Source organism: Podarcis vaucheri (genome assembly GCF_965113315.1).
Source record: "Podarcis vaucheri genome assembly, chromosome: 10".
In the NCBI taxonomy this organism is placed as follows: domain Eukaryota; kingdom Metazoa; phylum Chordata; class Lepidosauria; order Squamata; family Lacertidae; genus Podarcis; species Podarcis vaucheri.
In genome coordinates, this window is record NC_138748.1 from 8252099 (window position 1) to 8271326 (window position 19228).

The 19228-nt window shown below is 40.3% G+C and overlaps 1 protein-coding gene and 1 pseudogene across 4 annotated transcripts in view; one reads left to right on the top strand and one right to left on the bottom strand.

Moving 5' to 3' along the window:
- ORC5 (origin recognition complex subunit 5) overlaps positions 1-19228 on the bottom strand; it is a 66909-nt gene that overhangs the window by 18193 nt on the left and 29488 nt on the right. The window lies entirely within an intron of this gene.
- On the top strand, positions 15859-17039 carry LOC309542331 (proteasome subunit alpha type-2 pseudogene; annotated as a pseudogene). The gene is made up of 2 exons: positions 15859-15970; positions 16375-17039. The product of its transcript is annotated as a proteasome subunit alpha type-2 pseudogene (transcript).

Consider the following 19228-nt stretch of genomic DNA (forward strand, 5'->3'; position numbering starts at 1 on the left):
TCTTATTTCCAGACCAACCGTGCCTTACAAAGATGTCTGCAAGTGTGACATTAATCCCGCCACGTGGAAATCCCTTGCAGGTGACCATCGTGTCTGGAGGGAGTCATTCATTCATTCAATTTCTATGTAGCTTTTCACTCACACGAGTCAGTTACCAGAGGAGGAATGACCACTGGGAGGAGTGCAGAAAGAACAAACTTCATGGTATACCTGCATGAGCATAACAGGATACCTTTAACTGTCCTAGCTGTAACAAAACATGTCTCTCCTGTACTGGTCTCTCAACTACAACAGGCGCTGTAACTCTCCAACACTTCACCCCCGAAGCTGCAGTCGTCCACTCTCTTCACTGCACTGACATTCCAATTATGACTCAAATCCCCACATGCACAAGGGGGGGGGGGGGAATTAAATGAGATCAGTACTTTGTTCATGTTCTCTTTCCTGAGCGCTTCTGTAGAACATGTGAAATGGTTCATAACGGCTAGCAGAACAGAAATAGTAAAAAATGCAGCGTGGCCTTAGTAAAGTATGTCTTTCAGGAATATAGCCCTGAAACGCTTATTGCAAAGCTTTCTCCCTCCCCCCTGCTCAATCACAAGGTTGCTTGATGCTATTTTAATTTGCACTTCCGGATGTAGTAATGTGGTTATTTTCCCCACCATGTAACTAAGGCAAAATTCATGCAAAGAATATAAAGTATGGAACAATAAAGTAGAAATACATATGAATATTCACTGAAACTTCAGTCTAGCAGTTTATTATAGGCCTGGAATCCAGCTGTGCTTATATCTACTTATATACTTGCTGACTATAAAATAGTCAACATGTGGGCACATCTGAAAAGATTGTGTTGCAGAGCAGCAACCAATTCACATTTAAATCTTGAATGCTATATGGGACACATTCCCTCGCAGTCATTCTTCAGACACCTGTAAACGCTTTGTTTGTGCACAAGACATGCAGAAAAACAAGAATTTGTTCAATTTGGACACTTCTGAGTTTTAAAGAGACACTCCAAAAAGCAATGAGTTTTGTCTGAAACTTCTAATATTTCCCCCTTTCTATTATATTAACAATTATACTATTTTAAAAAACCAAGCAGAAAACTGCTATATTTATTTAGCAATTCTTTGCATATCTCATTTTTTTCTGAAGAAACAGGAAAAGAACACCTATGGTGTTAAATCAATGTATTTATAAATATGTTTGGAGAATGATGAGTTATGTGGTTCTACTTAAGATATTCAGACTGTGGGGAGTTAGTTCCCATTAAGAATGAAAATATACAGGTTGGGAGCGTACCTCTAGAAGCAACATTATCACTTGAGGTCTGTGAAGGGGCACCTGTCTCAATATCTGTCATTTGTTATGAGGAAGAGATTTTAGGTACCCTCCAATTGTCGGACAAGTTGATTCACCTTTGGACTGTTGGATCTTATCATTCACTAGAAATGTGGTACTGAATATATGGAGGATATAGGAAGCTGCCTTATACCAGGTCAAAATATTTGTCCATGTAACCCAGTACTGTCTGCTTTGACCGGAAGCAATTCTCCAGAGTTTCAGGCAGAGATTTCTCCCACCAACTGCTATCTGATCCTTTTAACTGGAGATGCCAGCGATTGAATCGGAGAACTTATGCATGCCACTGAGCTACGATCCCTGGAACTAATATATACTGGACGCTGGTGGCGCTGTGGGTTAAACCACAGAGCCTAGGACTTGCCGATCAGAAGGTGGGCAGTTCGAATCCCCGCAACGGGGTGAGCTCCCGTTGCTCGGTCTCTGCTCCTGCCAACCTAGCAGTCCGAAAGCACGTCAAAGTGCAAGTAGATAAATAGGAACCGCTCCGGCGGGAAGGTAAACGGCATTTCCATGCGCTGCTCTGGTTTGCCAGAAGCGGCTTAGTCATGCTGGCCACATGACCCGGAAGCTGTACGCCGGCTCCCTCGGCCTATAAAGCGAGATGAGCGCCGCAACCCCAGAGTCAGTCACGACTGGACCTAATGGTCAGGGGTCCCTTTACTTTTACCTTTTATACTACAAAACACATAAAGATGAAGCTTCCAAGACTATCAAAGCAAGCCCCACAAAAAAGCCTAGGTCCCTGGGTAAAACAATCAATTACACAAATAAGAGGTTAGCTGTACACATACATTGAATCCCATCTTGTTTACAACGCTACCAACAACAATAGAGTTAAAACCTTACTATCTTTGCTTTTAATATTTTTCTATAAATGGTAGCTTTCAGCACAGCACACACTTTCTGCACATTTCCCTCTCACTATTGAATTTCCTTCCTCACACTAGCAAAATTAAAGTCAGTGGGGGAAGGAACACATCTCTCAGGTTCCCAACAATAACCATCAAGGTTGACAGACGTCAGTTCTTCCTCATATAAGTCTTGAAAGTGAGCACCTCTGTGGAAGTACACCAATTTCAGCAGTGGTTAAAGATCATTTTAATAAATCATTTTAAATGTTTAAAATTTGAATCGAGAGCTGTTTAACATATGCCTCTTTTTATTTATAATTATGTTACAACAGATATAAATTCAAGAAAAGGCTAAACCTACACTTACGATCTCAAACTAAAATACAGACCCTTTATCACACAAGCTAAAGCCTGCCTTTTATGTAAACAGATAGAGTCAAATATTTATTTGTTTCTTTGTTTATTTAGAGCATTTATATTCCAAACCTCTAGTCAAAGATACTTATGATATATAAAATCACAATTCCATGAAATGAGTGCAAAACCACAAAAGAGAAAGGGTCAGCAGCTAAAAAACCGATTCTTGAGTTGCATAAACATTGCATTTAGAGTTTAGTTTCTGACTCAGGCTCTGGTCACGACATCACAGAAGACACTGACCCCTGTTGTCTCAACAGGGTCATTTCCTGGGCCATTATTTAGTACTTCTGTTTATTAAGTCTTCCAGTTACTTGATCTTTGCAGCATGTTCAAGCAATCTAGTTTTGAATATTTATGACTATCAAAGATATTTACTTTTGCTATTGTGGAAGGACACTGTTCTGTCCAGTAACAAGCAGCCCTTTCTAAAGCACTGTAGGCATCTCATCTTGCTTAGCGTCTCTCCATATGTAAGGGGGTCAAAACAAAAACAAATTTCGCAATCACAACACACCTTTTCTCCAAACAAACATAATTCTGAAATTTGTGTGTCTGTGTCTCTCAGTCTCTCTCTCTCTCAATATATTTCTGATTTATCATGGGGCATGGTTAACAAGATTACCCTGCACTACCTCTTATGCATTAGCAACACCAAATATCCATGTGAATTAGAGTGTATTATGTCATTATGGAATTTATCTTACTGATTCTATGGTACAAGGCTGGGAATGAGTATTTTATGGCATTTTAATACATTTTTATTGTGTTCTAGCCGATTTTTGCAGCTTAAAAATGAAATACTCGGTCTATTCTGTCTATTTTAAAGTCACATAAATTTTGTTAAACAAATACCACTGCTTAATGATTGCCAAATGCTGTGGTGGAGGGATATCAATAACACGTTCCTCAATATATTGGAAAGAGAAATGAAAGTGAGTAAGGGAAAAGGCAATTAATCATGGAATATTCTGTTTTTATTACAATTACTGTATCAAAGGCAAGATTTAAAGCAGAACAGAGGAAGTAAGGATCAAGGTTAATGCCTATTCTGAAGAGAATTTACATAAATTAGGCTGTGCTACTGAACTGAGAGGCTCATTTTGCCAATTTATTCTATGTGAGATCACAGAAACCAGTGACAGAAAATTTATATTTACAACACCTTCCCTCTTCTCCCTCCAGACACATTCACAATATTCAAAGCTATGTTCTCCTTTGAATCAGAATCATTTACTTGTTCCAAATGTGAAGTTCCTCAATTTTCTCCACCCCTTTGGATTTACAACCTCAAAATGTTTGTTGAGACAATCCTCACGTAAACAGCAAAAGTGCTTTTTAGTTGAACTAACAAAAAACAGGTCATTAAGCTTCGCAGGGAAGATGAAGGCCACCATCGTTCTTCATTTTTGTTTTAATCCCAATCTATCAACTGGAAGCGTAAGCACTCAGAGACCTATTAGACAGCTGAAGAGTTTTCATTAGACACCTGCCTTATTTATTCTGTATTAGGTGGCAGGACAAGATCACCAACAATGTAGTCAAAGAGCGCTAACCGTGTAAACACAGAGGCCGTCATAATCGTCACTCAGCTGGGAAGGACACATTGTTCCGATGCATGACATCAGAACGGAGCAGGTGCTAAGCTGGCAGGTGGTAGAAAGCAGCAAGTAAGCGACATAATACAAGCTATAAAAAGGACTTCAGTGAAGAGGCTTCTGTGGGGTGCAAGAGGGATATTTTCTATCAGGACACTCTTGTTTGTCAATGGACAAGAAGTGAAGGGCTTCAAAAAATGTAATCCCCCCAGCATTATCCATGCCTCTCATAAACCTCCCCTCTCTTTGTCATAACTGTTTCCACTGCCAAATTGTAGACTGCAAGGTACCATCAGCTCTGCTTAGTAGGAAAGTGTCCTGTACCCTGATAATGCCACTTTGCAATGGGTGGGTGTACAAACAATGATCTGAGTCTTTCATTTTCATGGCTTCCCTGTCTCCATACAACCAATCCCCAAAACTGGCAGTGAAGATTGCATATAGTCATACCTCGAGTTAAATATGCTTCAGGTTGAGCATTTTCAGGTTATGCTCTGCGGCGACCCGGAAGTAACGGAACGCATTACTTCCGGGTTTCGCCACTCGCACATGCGCAGACACTCAAAATGACGTCATGCGCATGCGCGGAAGCGGCGAAACGCGACCCGCACAGTCGCGTGTTACGTTCTACTCAGGGTGCAGACGGGGCTCTGGAACGGATCCCGTTCGCATTCAGAGGTACCACTGTATACACATTTGGGCAGGGTGACAGAGATAGAGGCCAAACAGCATACTAAATTTTAAGAACGTTAAATAAAGGCAACAAAACCTTGCTGCATTTGGGTAGAATATGAGGTTTTAACTTATGCCCCAATTATTCCCAGCAGGTATTTGGTTTTGACACCAAGAACCTCAAAGACTGAGACGGAGACCTAGTCTGGTGAGGAAATGAGACTGTGGTCACTCAGTTCTCAAATCTCCTCCAGGCACCAAAGGAAACGTTAAGAATAGTCCCTGCAACTGTCAAGTAATTTGAAGCATCTGGTTTGGATTAACCTGGTATAAATACTAAGAATCTGTATCTTCTTCACTTTCATGGCCACAGATCAGTATCTTCAGCCTTCTGCCTGAGATCTATTTGCTATATCCCAAAAATAATCCGAAGGATCCTGGGAGGAAATAAGCTAGAGATTTCTGCGATGATCTTGTGTTTTTTTCTGTTTTTTAGAATATTTTGTGTTGTAAGGTAAAGGTAAAGGGACCCTTGACCATTAGGTCCAGTTGTGACCGACTGGGGTTGCGGTGCTCATCTCGCTTTATTGGCCAAGGGAGCCAGCGTACAGCTTCCGGGTCATGTGGCCAGCATGACTAAGTCGCTTCTGGCGAACCAGAGCAGCGCACGGCAATGCCATTTAACTTCTCGCCGGAGCAGTACCTATTTATCTACTTGCACTTTTGGGTGTGCTTTCAAACTGCTAGGTTGGCAGGAGCAGGGGCCAAGCAACGGGAGCTCACCCCGTTACGGGGATTCGAACCGCCAACCTTCTGATCGGCAAGTCCTAAGCTCTGTGGTTTAACCCACAGCACCACCTGCGTCCCATTTTGTGTTGTACACTGCCTCAATGTTTTACATGAGTGATACATACTTTTAAAAACAGAATAAATAAAATTATTCCCCAGTCTCAAACTCAGTTATGCAATCCCATGATCTCAGCATTGAACTTACAATGCCCAACAAACAAGAAGCTCAAGATCTTCCACAATAATTCAAAGACCATTATAAGGCCAACTTTGACTACATCTATTTTTTAATGTGAAATTCAACAAGGAAAGGGTTTAAGTAATGACTCAAGCAAGTAATGATAGCGTTACTAAACCAAGAAATGAGCAAACCCATGTACCCTAGAGAAATATTTGCATGTGAAATAAATTGTTCCTCGGCCCAGAAATCACTATGTCTGGATCCAATTTATATTTCCCCCTGGACTGCCTCTCAGTCACATATCTCAGGTCAAGATACACAGTCTTAGATGACACTTAAAATAGTTTTACTAAGATAAAAAAGGTATAATCAAATCTGAACAGCAGATACATAACTTATAAGGAATGCTCAGAGTAAAAACAATTTAAAGAGAAAAAATGTTCAATCAGATAATAATTGAAATAGTGTAACCTTTTAAAAGCATCAGTTATAGAGGTTACATATTATTTCCTAAGAGTTACAAAGAAAAAGATATAACCAAAATTAGGCTTCTCTAGGGTGTGAGAATGTCTACTTTTGCCATATATTAAAAGCCTTTTTATTCCCATTAACCACAAAGTTATAATATATGTGGGTCTAATTATCCAACTGAGATTTAAGTGGTCATAATACAGATAATCATGTAGTTTCCAATTACTCTAAATCCATTAATTTCCTTATTTAGCAAAGCCACTGGCTTTGCAAATTCCATTTCAAAGGTCAAGCCTACCTGTCTTACAAAGGCTCGGGCCTTGTAGTGTGCTGTTGCTGTGCTACTTATAAAATTTTCTCAAGTTACTCATCCCAATTTTTTTCTGCTTCAAATATCGTTAGCTGAACATGATACATAGGCCTTCCTTCATGCTGTAAATTTGACAAGTCTGGAACACTTCTAAAATAATAGCTGCTTTGGCTTCGGTTCCAGAATGACTGCTACTGACCTTAATATTGGAATATTTGGATATATGCATATCATTCTCAAGCATAAACTCGCCACTCTATACTTGCAGGCTCCTTCAGTACCAGATCCCTCACAAATACTCTCTCCCTGAAATAAATATGATTTTTTTTGCTGACATATGCTATAGTTTTAATCAATACAATGCACACAAGTCCTAAAAATGAATTTAAAAAAGAGAGAAAACTGCCATGCAGGCAATAGCATGAAACCAGAAGGTTTGCTGAAAAGCGAACTGGAAGTGGCTTTTCAAAGTGCGTAGAGTAACACCTAAACAGCCTTGAGATATATATGAAAATACCTCTATGTTGCTTAAAGAACACATGTGAGTAATCCACAGTAGCTGAATTTGCCCAATGCTGAGATTCAAAACCACTGTATCCTTCCAAGGGCATCACAGAAAGCTCAATGGCCTGATTCACATGTCACACGAAGCCAGGCTTCTAGAGAGGAAATGGAGGCCACTTTACTCTGAAATAGCTGTTCGGATGCTGAGCTGAGGTAAGCCATGGTTTGGTTTAGCATGTTGTCTGAAGCTGGGCTTGTGATTCAGCTATTTCCTGACAAACCATAAACTATAATCAAGGTTTGTCCTGTGGCTTGTGATATACTATTTATGAGCAAAAGAGGTAATATTTACACCTTCTGTTTCTTAACCCAAATATTTTTTTATTTTCATTTGGATAACAGCATTGTCTCTTAAAACATTTGTTTATATGTAATCATACAGTATGTATTATTAACGTTTAGAATTTCATAAAAGACCAAATGCTGGTATATGGGATGAACACTATAATCTCAAGATTTAAACACAGAATTATTACTATTAATCTGTTATTAGTGTTCCGTCTGTGGGTAGCAGCAGGGTAACTGAGATTATCTTCCTTCAAATACTTAACGCGGCCCCATTAGGTGCTATAGGAAAATACTGTTTAAATGTGGGAAGCCACATTTGCATTCTGTCCATCTGATCAATCAAGCACTGCCTTAAAAGCACTTAAGCTGTTAATTGCGCCCAAAATGCTTCTATGAATCAACTCTCAAGGTTGCATATTTAGCTCTTATTTTTGCTGTTTGCAGGAAGTGAAATGTCCTTGTTCTCTTTACATCTAGCTGTCACTTTCTGGGAGGGTGACTGATCAATTCCAGAATACTGTTCAAATAGGTGAAACAGGTGTGAAGAGGGGAGTCGCTAGCAGAGTTGGGCGCCCAGAGAGGCTTGCAAGATCATCCTTAATGGAAACAGGCAAGGCCAGGACAAAGAAGAGAGCCTCAGCTGCGCATGGCGGTGCTTTGTTGCACAAAGTCTGGCCACAGGAAGGGAACGCTGGACAGGGACAGTAATGGACAGTGAGCCATTTCAGTGGAAAGGATACAGCATCACTCCCATCACTATTGTAACCCAAGGGCTGTGTGGAGGTGGTACCACCTCCCTCCCATAAAGGACCTGCTAACAACAGCCAGGAGCTCTCAAAGTCAAGAAACAAGGTAATAACTGTTCTGATGCTGTTCCTGGGAAACTGAGGAAAATCTAATATTTTTACTGGGATTGTACTATAAAACAGCAGCATGGCATTTATACAGTCATTTCAAGTGCCTAAAGCCCTTCGCATTATCTCAGTAATCTTTTCAACAATCCACAAAGCTAGAGGAGTATTATTACCCCCATACAGCAGATGCAATTTTAGGGCAAGAGAAAGCTATAAGCTGAACAACATGGTGACCAGGTTGTTGGTTTCTGTCTGTCTCGAGACACTGGAGTGTGCCTCAAAAATGTTACACTTTTAAAAAGCTTGGGACAAATCTATTCTTTCTTTACCAAAATGGGTATCTTCATTTACAAGTCCTAAAGACAAGCTTCTGCAAGCCTTTTTGAATAGTGTTAACTCGTTCTATCATTTCAAGGAACAGGATTTCATTTAATTTCAAAAACTTTGAAATAAAAAAGGCTTTCTGAATTCCAGAAAACCCATGAACAAAAATATTCCCACCCTCAACTGAAAGAGAATTTTAACAACCCCTCCAAACCTGTCAACAAAACTACAAGAGGCATCTAAGTGACAGATCTCTTTTTTCTCATTTTCAAGCTTGCTTTATTTAGAAGAGTTATTAAGAAAAGTTGCACCATTACCACTTAATTAATCTTTGCTCTACTAAGAGATAAACCAGATGTGCTATTACGGTCTTTGTTCTTGTCTACATAAGGATGAGCCGATTATTTAGCTCCAAACAATAGGAGCTTGTATTTAACAGCAAGATTAAAAGTAACAAGCTTCAGCTGGATTTGTTTGATATAAAAACACAGGCACAACAGGAAAGAACAGGAGCTGCCCAAGTATAGCTCAGTTAAAGATATCACACCAATTCATTGTTCGTACTAATCTTAGTTTAGAATGCAAACCACTGTTTGAGCTTCCAAAAGTACAGCACAAAACCCAGTTTGTCTGCTTCTGTTTCCCATCCTCTGAGTATTCCCCTTCATAATTTCATGATAGTCTCCATGATGCAGCAGCCTCTGGAAGTGCAGCAATAGCTGTTAACTACAATTTATCATTTCAGACACCACACAAAGCAACAGATAACCTTCCTTGACCATGGTGTGTGTTGCCTGTGCGGAGTTATGTCACTTACTTAAAAACAAACTGAGCAAAGCTAATCAGTAAACTGGGGTTTCTCCTCTGAACAGCAGGCTTCCAAGCATGACCTTGGGAAAAATGCCCCCACTCCTGGGATAAAAAAAAAAATCACTTTCTGCAGACTCCAACACTAGTTCTACTGAAGTACATGAATGAGTTAATACACGGAGAAAAGTCAGCTCAGAAATGCAGTCAAACACCATTAGCAAATACTTTCACTTGAACTTCTATCAAGGTTTGGAGCAGAAATGTTACTAGAATTTAATTGCCGGCTTGCAACTGGAAATCTATACATAAGAGCAGGGATGAACATCCTACGATTTTAATTCTTAAGGACCAGCATCTATTTTTACGGTATTTTGCTGAAAAACTGTAAGAACTAAATAATGGTGATTTTCCATCATTGCACTTTCCCAGGCTTCGTGTAACCAAAGGTCAACAAAATCTTCATTTGCTGGTAACCAAGTAGATCATATTCACCAAAAACAAAATAAAAATACAATATTAAGACATACCACACAGAAAACTTACACTCCCTTGATAATATAAAATGGTACATTCTGCAGTTTCCAAAGTAGTCGGATAATCTTTCGTCTGTGTAAAATTTCCAAATGTCCATTAATTTCTACTAAAAATAACAAAATACTGAGATCACTTGTAAGAATCTTAGTAAATAGATGCAAAGTGACAACATCAGCAAATTGAATAGAAATATGCGTCATAATATGCAGCACAGTACATTTAATAAAGTCTGATTAGCTGCAAAACATAAACTAGGAAAAAAGCTTCCATTTTCAGAAGAGGAAAAAGGTTTAAAATCAATTAAAATGACTACGACTTATTAGTGACTGCATCCCATCACCTTTAATTTGTTTTTTTAAAAATAAAACATTCTAATGGGAAATATGGTGTTTTTCTCTTTTCTTCTTTTTGTTCACACCAATGGCAAGCCTTGACATTCTATTAGTAATTTGCTATAAAAAGTACAGCCTGCTCATTTGCTTCAGTGCAACAGCAGGTTCTCTGAAAGTGCCACATTTCATACTGAAGTGCTAACCAAAGCTACCATGCTGCGCTTTCTACACGTCTAACTTGAATGTTCTTGCCACATTTGTCACAAGAGAAAGTTTTAAAGAAATAACAAGAAAATTATAGCCTTTTAAACTTCTTTCCATCCCCTTTTCTCCCTCTGAAGTGCAAGGTACACTTCAGCTGAATGAGCTGGTGACAACTCATTCCATCTGGCCTAAGAGGTAGATTTTATTATCAGCTATCAAGGCAAGACTTGCAGAAAACCTTGTTTTAAAGAAAGATGACGACCCGTTCAGCTCTTAGTCAATTCAGAATCCCTTGTCCATTCTAATTGTTCAACAGAATGACTTAAGACTGACCAACTATATAGGCATGTACATTTATAGACAAAATTTATATAACACCTGAATAGCCTATTCTTCCAGTAGTTGTCTGAAAAGTGAAAGGGGACTGACCATTTTTTGGGACAAGCCATAAAAAAACTCACCAAAACAATACCATTGTGCACAATCTGATGGGATTTTTTTTCCCTGCTCAAGAATCACTGGAATTATGGAAACTACAGAAGTTTATCCATGCTCTTATGTGGTGGTCTCCATTCATTTCATACCAAGGAAAATACTCCAGGAATCAGTTTGAGATGTAATTTACAGAACCAGTGAAAAATAAGGATAATTATAGCCATGGCAATGCTTGGAAGAAGACTATAACTATTAAATTGACTTATTTATTCAACACAACAAGTAAGGTTCCTTTCCAGCCTATGTAGCTGACACCACAGACTGTTCCCATGGGGAAATGAGTCAAAAACCCCTAAACCTTAGACCTTATTTTGGAAACAACAGTTTATTTAAGTTCATCAAGCCCTTTGGTTTGGAAAATATCCCTATATTTCTGTGATGAGTTGTTAGACAAGTCTCTCACTGGATTTAATCACTACATAAACTTTGGACAATAATTAAGAGCACAGTAATTGGAGCTTGCCAGGTCCAATCCATTTGAAACAGATAAGAGAAGTCGTGACAGGGGGATAATCTGTCACATTGTCCCTCCTTCAAAAGCCCAAACATTTTGGTTGTTATTCAAACACAGTCCCTTTGGCTCTCTCCAGCTGGAAGCATGGTGAAAGTAGTGCTCATTATTTTGACTGAGTCACATCATATTAGCATTCAGTATTTCGGTCTAAGTGATACAGCTGTAAATATGAAGTGCATTCTTAATCAAATCAAAAGCTTAAGTTATACCTCATGGCCAAATTTTGGTTAGAAACTGTGATGTCCAGGGCTATGCCTTGCTGAGAAATCTTTGTCCCTATGACTAAAAGAGATAAGTTCCAGACAGCACCATTTTGATAATTATATGGTCCACTCTACTCCATGACTAAGGTTTGTGGTGACTTTGTGGAAACTTGGCTGCTTGCTCCGGGGGCTTTCAAATTCTTAAACTGAGATTTATCTATGTCAAGGTTCAAGAAAAGCAGTCTGGTGAGCTACCTACAGCTTACAGTGGTGGCCCCTCCGTCCCCTACCTGCCACCACAGGGATTTCTGAAGGATCATCTTGGCCTGAGGAAAGCAGAAGTCAAAGCTTGCACTGTTGTGCTTCCCTTTTTATACTAACATTTAAAAAACCAAAAAAAAACCCCAACTGACACTGATTGCTATCATAGTCTTTTGTGAAATCAATGCTATAAAGGAGGAATGGGGAACCTGTGACCCTCCAAATGTTGTCCCATCATCCATGGGCTTTGACCATCCTGGTTGGGGTTGATAGGAGTTAAGAGTCCAACATTATCTGGAGTGCCAAAGTTCCTCATCTCTGCTGCAAATCTTCAATTTATTAAGTACTGGGACTTAAAGAGTTTGACAGTAGTATACTACAGAAATACTACTAATTTTATCCAGCAAATTAAATAGACATTATATGTGTATCTAAGCAGGACAGATGCCTTCTCCTTACCATAAATATTATGAAGGGAACTGTAATGCTACTTGGTATATGACATGATCTGCCCTTTCCTGTTGCTAGAACAGTGTAAACAAATGCAGTTCCTCATGAGTAAATACAGTGAACAACCAAGGTGCTTCCTTTCGACGCAACAATCACTTTAGTATGGTGTAGCGGACAGAATGCTGTACTTGAACCTGCAAGATCCAGGTTCAAATTTCTACATGGCCATGAAGCTTGTGTCAGTCACTATCTTTCAGCCTATTCTGCAGCTAAGGGTTGTTGCAAGGACAAAATGGGAAAACTATATAGAAGTTCTTTTCAGCACCTTTGTGGAAGGTCGATATGAATGTGGAAAGACAGATTTTATGATCAACTCTTGTTCAGACTAATCACACAGGGGCACACTTATCTTCTCTACACCTGTTCTTAAATTTATTTGTTATTTCTGTAGGAGGGAACCTGTTTATGTAATATACCCTGTAATTTGGGACACCAATACATTCACTGGGCAGATTCCAGCAGAGCAGAGCATAATTCTTTAGGGTCCGTTAGTTAAACATTAACGAACAGTGCATGTAATCTTATCAAGAATTTGTCCAGTATTTCTTCTATCCATCCCCAGAATGTAGCAAAGATTTAGTGCTTGTCATCTAACTCCTCTAGCTTAAACTTCAAGATGCTATCTCCTTGTAGAAAATGAGTTCAATGACATGTAACGGAAACCACAAAAGGAATGATTTAATAGCCATACAAAATATACTCACTTTTCAATTTCCAATAATAACTTCTCTTCTCCTTTGCAATGATCCAGTCAAAAGTGACAACACATCAAGGTAAAAGTTGGACAGTTTCTAGAGTACATAATCACCAGGGAGGGGAATCCTGCATCACTTTTATCACATATGAACGTTCTTAGTGAAGGATTATCAAACTATCCACAGGTCATATCAAATTGTCTTCTGAGAACCCAGGTGGGTCCAGGGAGTAGTTAATGCCTCACTGTGAGAAGTAGTGGTACTAGCTTCATTAAAGGAGGTGGAATTCCCTCCTTAAGAGGATCTCCCTGGACCCAGAAGATTGCGAAAACATCTCTGCTCGAGGGGGTGGTGTCCGTGCAACTTGAAGTTTGTTTTAAAGAAGTTTATTATCCTGACCCATTTCAATTTTAGCATTGAAAGAGCTTTGGTTGCCCTAACCAATGATCCGCATTGGGAGAGAGGCAGGGGGAATGCAACTCTCTTGGTTCTCCTTGCTCTCTCACTGGCTTTGGATTCCATTGAGCAAGGTATCCTGGATCAGCAATGCAGACTGTGAGTTTGAAGCACAGTGTTTCAGCAGTTCCACTCCTACCTAGAAGTAGGTTTCAGGGAGTGACCATGGGGAAGCGGCCTTGCTTGGCTCACTGGCAAGTCCTACAACACCCATATGAAGCCACTGGAAGGGTAATCTGTGGATCTGGGGAGTGGTATTATCAATATGCAGATGAGACCCAGTTTTGCCTAGAACAGTTTTAAAACCACTCTGGAGCATAGGTCCTATCTGCAGTATAGCAGGACAGAAGCAACCCTGTACTTCCTCTAGCACAGGTACAAACCTATATCAAGATGTTAGAGGGAAGTGGGACAGCTCAGCTTCTCCTCTCGCATGATAAACTAGTGTTTTAATACAGTGGTACCTTGGGTTACATACACTTCAGGTTACAGACTCTGCTAACCCAGAAATCGTACCTCAGGTTAAGAACTTTGCTTCAGGATGAGAACAGAAATCGTGCTCCGGCAGCCCGGCGGCAGCGGGAGGCCTCATTAGTTAAAGTGGTGCTTCAGGTTAAGAACAGTTTCAGGTTAAGAACGGACCTCCGCAATGAATTAAGTACTTAACCCGAAGTACCACTGTACTGTGGAGCACGTCTTTTCTTACAACAAAGAAGAGGCCAGGATCAGGCATATTATCTGTAGACTTCAATCCTAAATAAGTTCTACACCACATATTTCAAATGGTGCAATGGTAATTTTCTCTTCTAAGATAGTTCTGTGTTGTATGAGGGAGGCTAGGGATCTCTGGCAGAGAAATCTGATAGTTGTTAGGAGCAAGTTGAATTATCAAGAGGCATAATAACCAGTCAATACACAAATTCACGTCATGGAAGCTGTGCTCATAATCTATCCTTGAAAACAAACTAGTGCATATTTTCCTGTTGATATACCGTATATAATTTCTAACAAGTCTTGGGGAATGTGCATATTCTCAGTTGCATTTTGTACATTTTCTAAGCAGTATGTAAATATCTTAGCGGTTCTGATGATTAAGCAGATTTAAATCCCGTTAAATAAAATAAGATATGCATAGTGTCCAAGAAACACTGCAGAATGTGAATACTTCATCCTAATTTGGTCATTTTGTGCTTCACCCATGCAATAAGGATAGCCTCCAAGTAACCTCAGATAATGTGCAGGAAGTAGCTATATATGAAGGAATTTTGTATATTGATCGTTCAACATACACTGTCCACCAGTAATGCTTGGAAATGTTCATAAATAACCAATAACTGTGCAGATTAATCTGAAGGCCTGACAGAATTCTACACACTGGTTCCACCTAGGAATCAGTCTGGCTCTAAGCACTCACAGAATGGAAAATAAAGCTGACCTCTGGGATTATAAAAAATATAGCTCACATACAGCTTTCTCAGTGGGCCTTTAAAGCAGTGCTTTAAAGGTTCCAGGAGAAGAAGTAAGCCATGTTGCCAGAGAAATCAATCTGACTAGGTGCAAGCAAAGATTGAGGAGGGAGCAGCAGGTGTCAAAGGAAAGTAATGATCAGTGAAAAGTGAGGGACAAAGTTATTTTTATAACTCACTCTCCAAGAAAACATAGACCTAACTCACTTCTCTGTAAGCCCAAACAGGCTATTTTTACAGAAAAACAAGCAACTAACACTGACTAGGAAAATGAAAATAACCAAGAAGAGTCTTATTGTAGAATCTTATTGTTGCTTCTTTCCGATAGCAATGACTTCCAATTTAGCGCTCTCACTGCCACATTACTACAGTGATATTATCTGCATCTTGCTAAAAGATACAGAGTTTTAGCAAGCAAGAATGCAAAAGTTGCAGACAATCTGATGGACATTTTCACTACTTTTGGAGATCCTAGTATTTTGCAGACTGTTAATGGGTGTGCCTTCAGCAACAGAGTAGTAGAGAAATTAATGGTAATGTGGCATGTCTTGAAAATCCTTTATAGCAAGGCTTGCTCCTCAGGACTCTTTTGAGAGGGCAAACATATAAAACAGGTTGATCGTTTGGCTACAAAAGCTAACAGACCTAAAAACAGGCAAAAGGACTGAAATTGTGCAGTTCATTATGCCCCATGCTTATCACACTTGGTTTAAACAGAGCCCACGACTGGCTTGAGAACCCTGGTATCTCACAAATTCTTGAAACAGAAGAGGAAGTAGAAAATGTTGTTGAACAGAAAGAGGGTGAAGCTGGGGGGAAAAACCAAGAGAAACTCAAAACATTACAAAAAACAGGAAATGGAAGTTGTACCTGCAACCAGTAGCACCAGCCATATGGGGCTGAAGGGGCTTCAGCCCCCTCAATATTTTGAAGCAGGGGGTCTAGCTCCCCCAATATTGAGGGGGCCGGCAATCCCCACTGCTGCTGGGCGCCCTCCGTGAACCACAGCCCCTGCCCAGAATCCCACAAGGGGGCTGGGACAAGTGAGGGTGATCTTTGCCTTTGCTCCTCCCATCCTTTGCCTGGCAGCCTGGGAGGGAGTTGGGACAAGCGAGGGTGAAGACTGCCCTCCGTGCATCCGGCCCCCACCTGGCGCATGCCAAGTGTGGAGCCCAGTGACTTCGTTTCTCCTCCTCTGGCGTGTGAGCTGTTGCCACAGGAGCCCCATCAGCTGGAATTGCAGCTGCAAATGGCGTGGTACTGGCAACAGGGAAAAAGCAGAAATCCATTCTGTATGATGAACGAAGTGTATGCAAAGTGGAATCCGAAATCAAACACATAGGCTTGGTATATGGGTGCTGATTATAGAGTACTTGTCCACAGAGCACACAAACTGGCCCAGCAGTTCTACTTGGTTTATCATGAACCTATTCTAACAGCTCAGCCAGTGCAAGGGGTTGTTTCTGTAATGGAAGAATACACACAATCTGGGGATGTCTGCCCATTTGGTGTATCATTGCTAATATGTGGGTGGAATGAGGGATGACCATATTTATTTAAGACTGATCCATCTGGTGCTTATTTTGCATGGAAAGCAACTGCAATGGGAAGACAACTATGTGAATGGGAAGACATTCCCTGAAAAGAGGTACAGCAAAGACTTGGAGCTTGAAGATGCTATTCACATTGACACTGAAGGAAAGCTTTGAAAGACAAATGACAGAAAATAACATAGACGTTGGCATCTGTAATAAGGCAAGATTGAGAAGATTCACTCCAACTGAGGTTATGGATTACTTGGCTGCAACTGCCTAGTATGCATTAAGGAAGACTGCTTCAATACATACAAGGATCTTTTAAAAATATTTGGCTTCTGCAATCTCATTTCTACTTTATCTGCTAGATTTTTTTTTAAAAAAAGAAATATTATGGATTTAAATACTACTGAAAATGTGGAATTATTGTTCTTTAAAATATTAAACACTGTACAAGAATACACAATATGATTTTTTAAAAAAAACCAACACCAAACAAATTCAAATGGCACCTTCACCTTTCTCATACGTGAAAGAAAATATTACTTTAATCAAAACCAATTCTAACACAACATATATAGAGTATATGCCATGTAAGCGGTTGGCATTACTGTTGAGTCACTCTCAGGAGGAAGTTTGAAGTGATACACCATATTTTCCTCCATCTTGCAAGGAATAGTACTAGAGAGAGGTGAAGCAGAAGCAGGCAAGGTGGGAATGAAAGCTCTTGCCCTGGGAGTGGATGAGGAAACTGCATGATAGAGAAATGGCAGGGAGATAGACAGGCATTTGCTTCCTTCTCTTATTTGTGTTCCTCTCCCTGTCCCTCCTACCCCATTACAAAGCAGGAAGAAGTGAAAAGGGGAGTAGCCCTTTTGGTCTTGCCCACCTTAAACCCAACCAAAGGGGGCTGGGTTTAGTTGGAAGGCTGTACCATTTGATTCTTGAATTATGAGCCAGTCCGTCCTTAAGGAGAGATGAATCTCAGGTTCCCATCACACATGTGTGCATGGCAGTCACTTCCCTGTTGTGTTATTCCACACAACAGCAGCATATGTACCAACACTGCAACCACATGAATAGGGCTTCCTGTATAAGTCTTATCCCACCCATTTAATGGCTTACCTCCCTCCTGATGGGATAGCATTTGGGTGGAAAGACCCACATAATCCTCTCTGCCTACGTAGTTGCAGTACACACAATCACATACACTCAGTTGCTTATAAGGAAGCATCTTAAGGAAGAAGCTGCAAGGCAGTTTGTGTACATGAGCTCTTCAAACTGTATTAGACTATGTTATCCTACATTTTTGCTTCTTGAGTGGGGTGGCTGACTTTTAAATAAAGCAACATTTTAATCAGTTTCAAACTGCAATGCAACTCAAGAAGGGCAATTATTTGACACAACTGCCATCTAGTGTATATTCTGAAACAGAAAACAATACTGGACTCAAAACATTTCCATAACAGACACGTTGGTCTATTAGGGGGGGGGGGACTCAAGCAAAATGTCCCAAAGTACTGAGTATTTAGCCAGTAAGTACTAAATGAACAACTAAATAGCAGAGCAGATTAGTGGCTGCACTCAATGCTACTGGAACAAAGAAACAATAAGTGAACCGTGGGATCCTGGAACTAGATGATGATCTTCTACCACCTAATACAGTTCTTTGCTTTTTCAGAGTTGCATGCCCTTCAACCACTTTTGTCTGCTTATCCTATTTGGTTTCAACTGATCTTTACCCAGTAAAAAGGTAAAGGGACCCCTGACCATTAGGTCCAGTCATGGCCGACTCTGGGGTCTTGGCGCTCATCTCGCTTTACTGGCCGAGGGAGCCAGCGTACAGCTTCCGGGTCATGTGGCCAGCATGACTAAGCCGCTTCTGGCAAACCAGAGCAACACACGGAAACGCCGTTTACCTTCCCACCGGAGCGGTACCTATTTATCTACTTGCACTTTGACGTGCTTTTGAACTGCTAGGTTGGCAGGAGCAGGGACCGAGCAACGGGAACTCACCCCGTCACAGAGATTCAAACTGCCAACCTTCTGATCGGCAAGTCCTAAGCTCTGTGGTTTAACCCACAGTGCCACCCGCGTCCCTCTTTACCCAGTACTCCATCTAAAATTATTCTTCAGCTTTGTAAATATGAAGACCTTGATTTTCCCATTACTTCCACTCTCTGCTTCACAAGGAGACCTGGATGTTTCACTTATAATTTTAGATACAAATCTGAATAACTGCTGGTTTCATATTTTCAAAATACAGGGTCCCAGGGCAGAGAAGCCATTTGGCATGAGTGATGCTCATAATGCCTGGTCTGAAAGACTTGTTTACCTGTGTTTGCCCAGGCATGGGCTACTTGAGGCTACAGAGTGAATTTGAATAATCATGGCCAGACCAGAACAGGCACTAGATCACCTTAAAAGTTGTTGTTTTTTTAGGAGTTTTTTTAAAGATAACAATGTAAAAGCCTTGTTCCTACATGGAGAAACAGTAACTTTAATGTATACAAAGCTCATTCACAT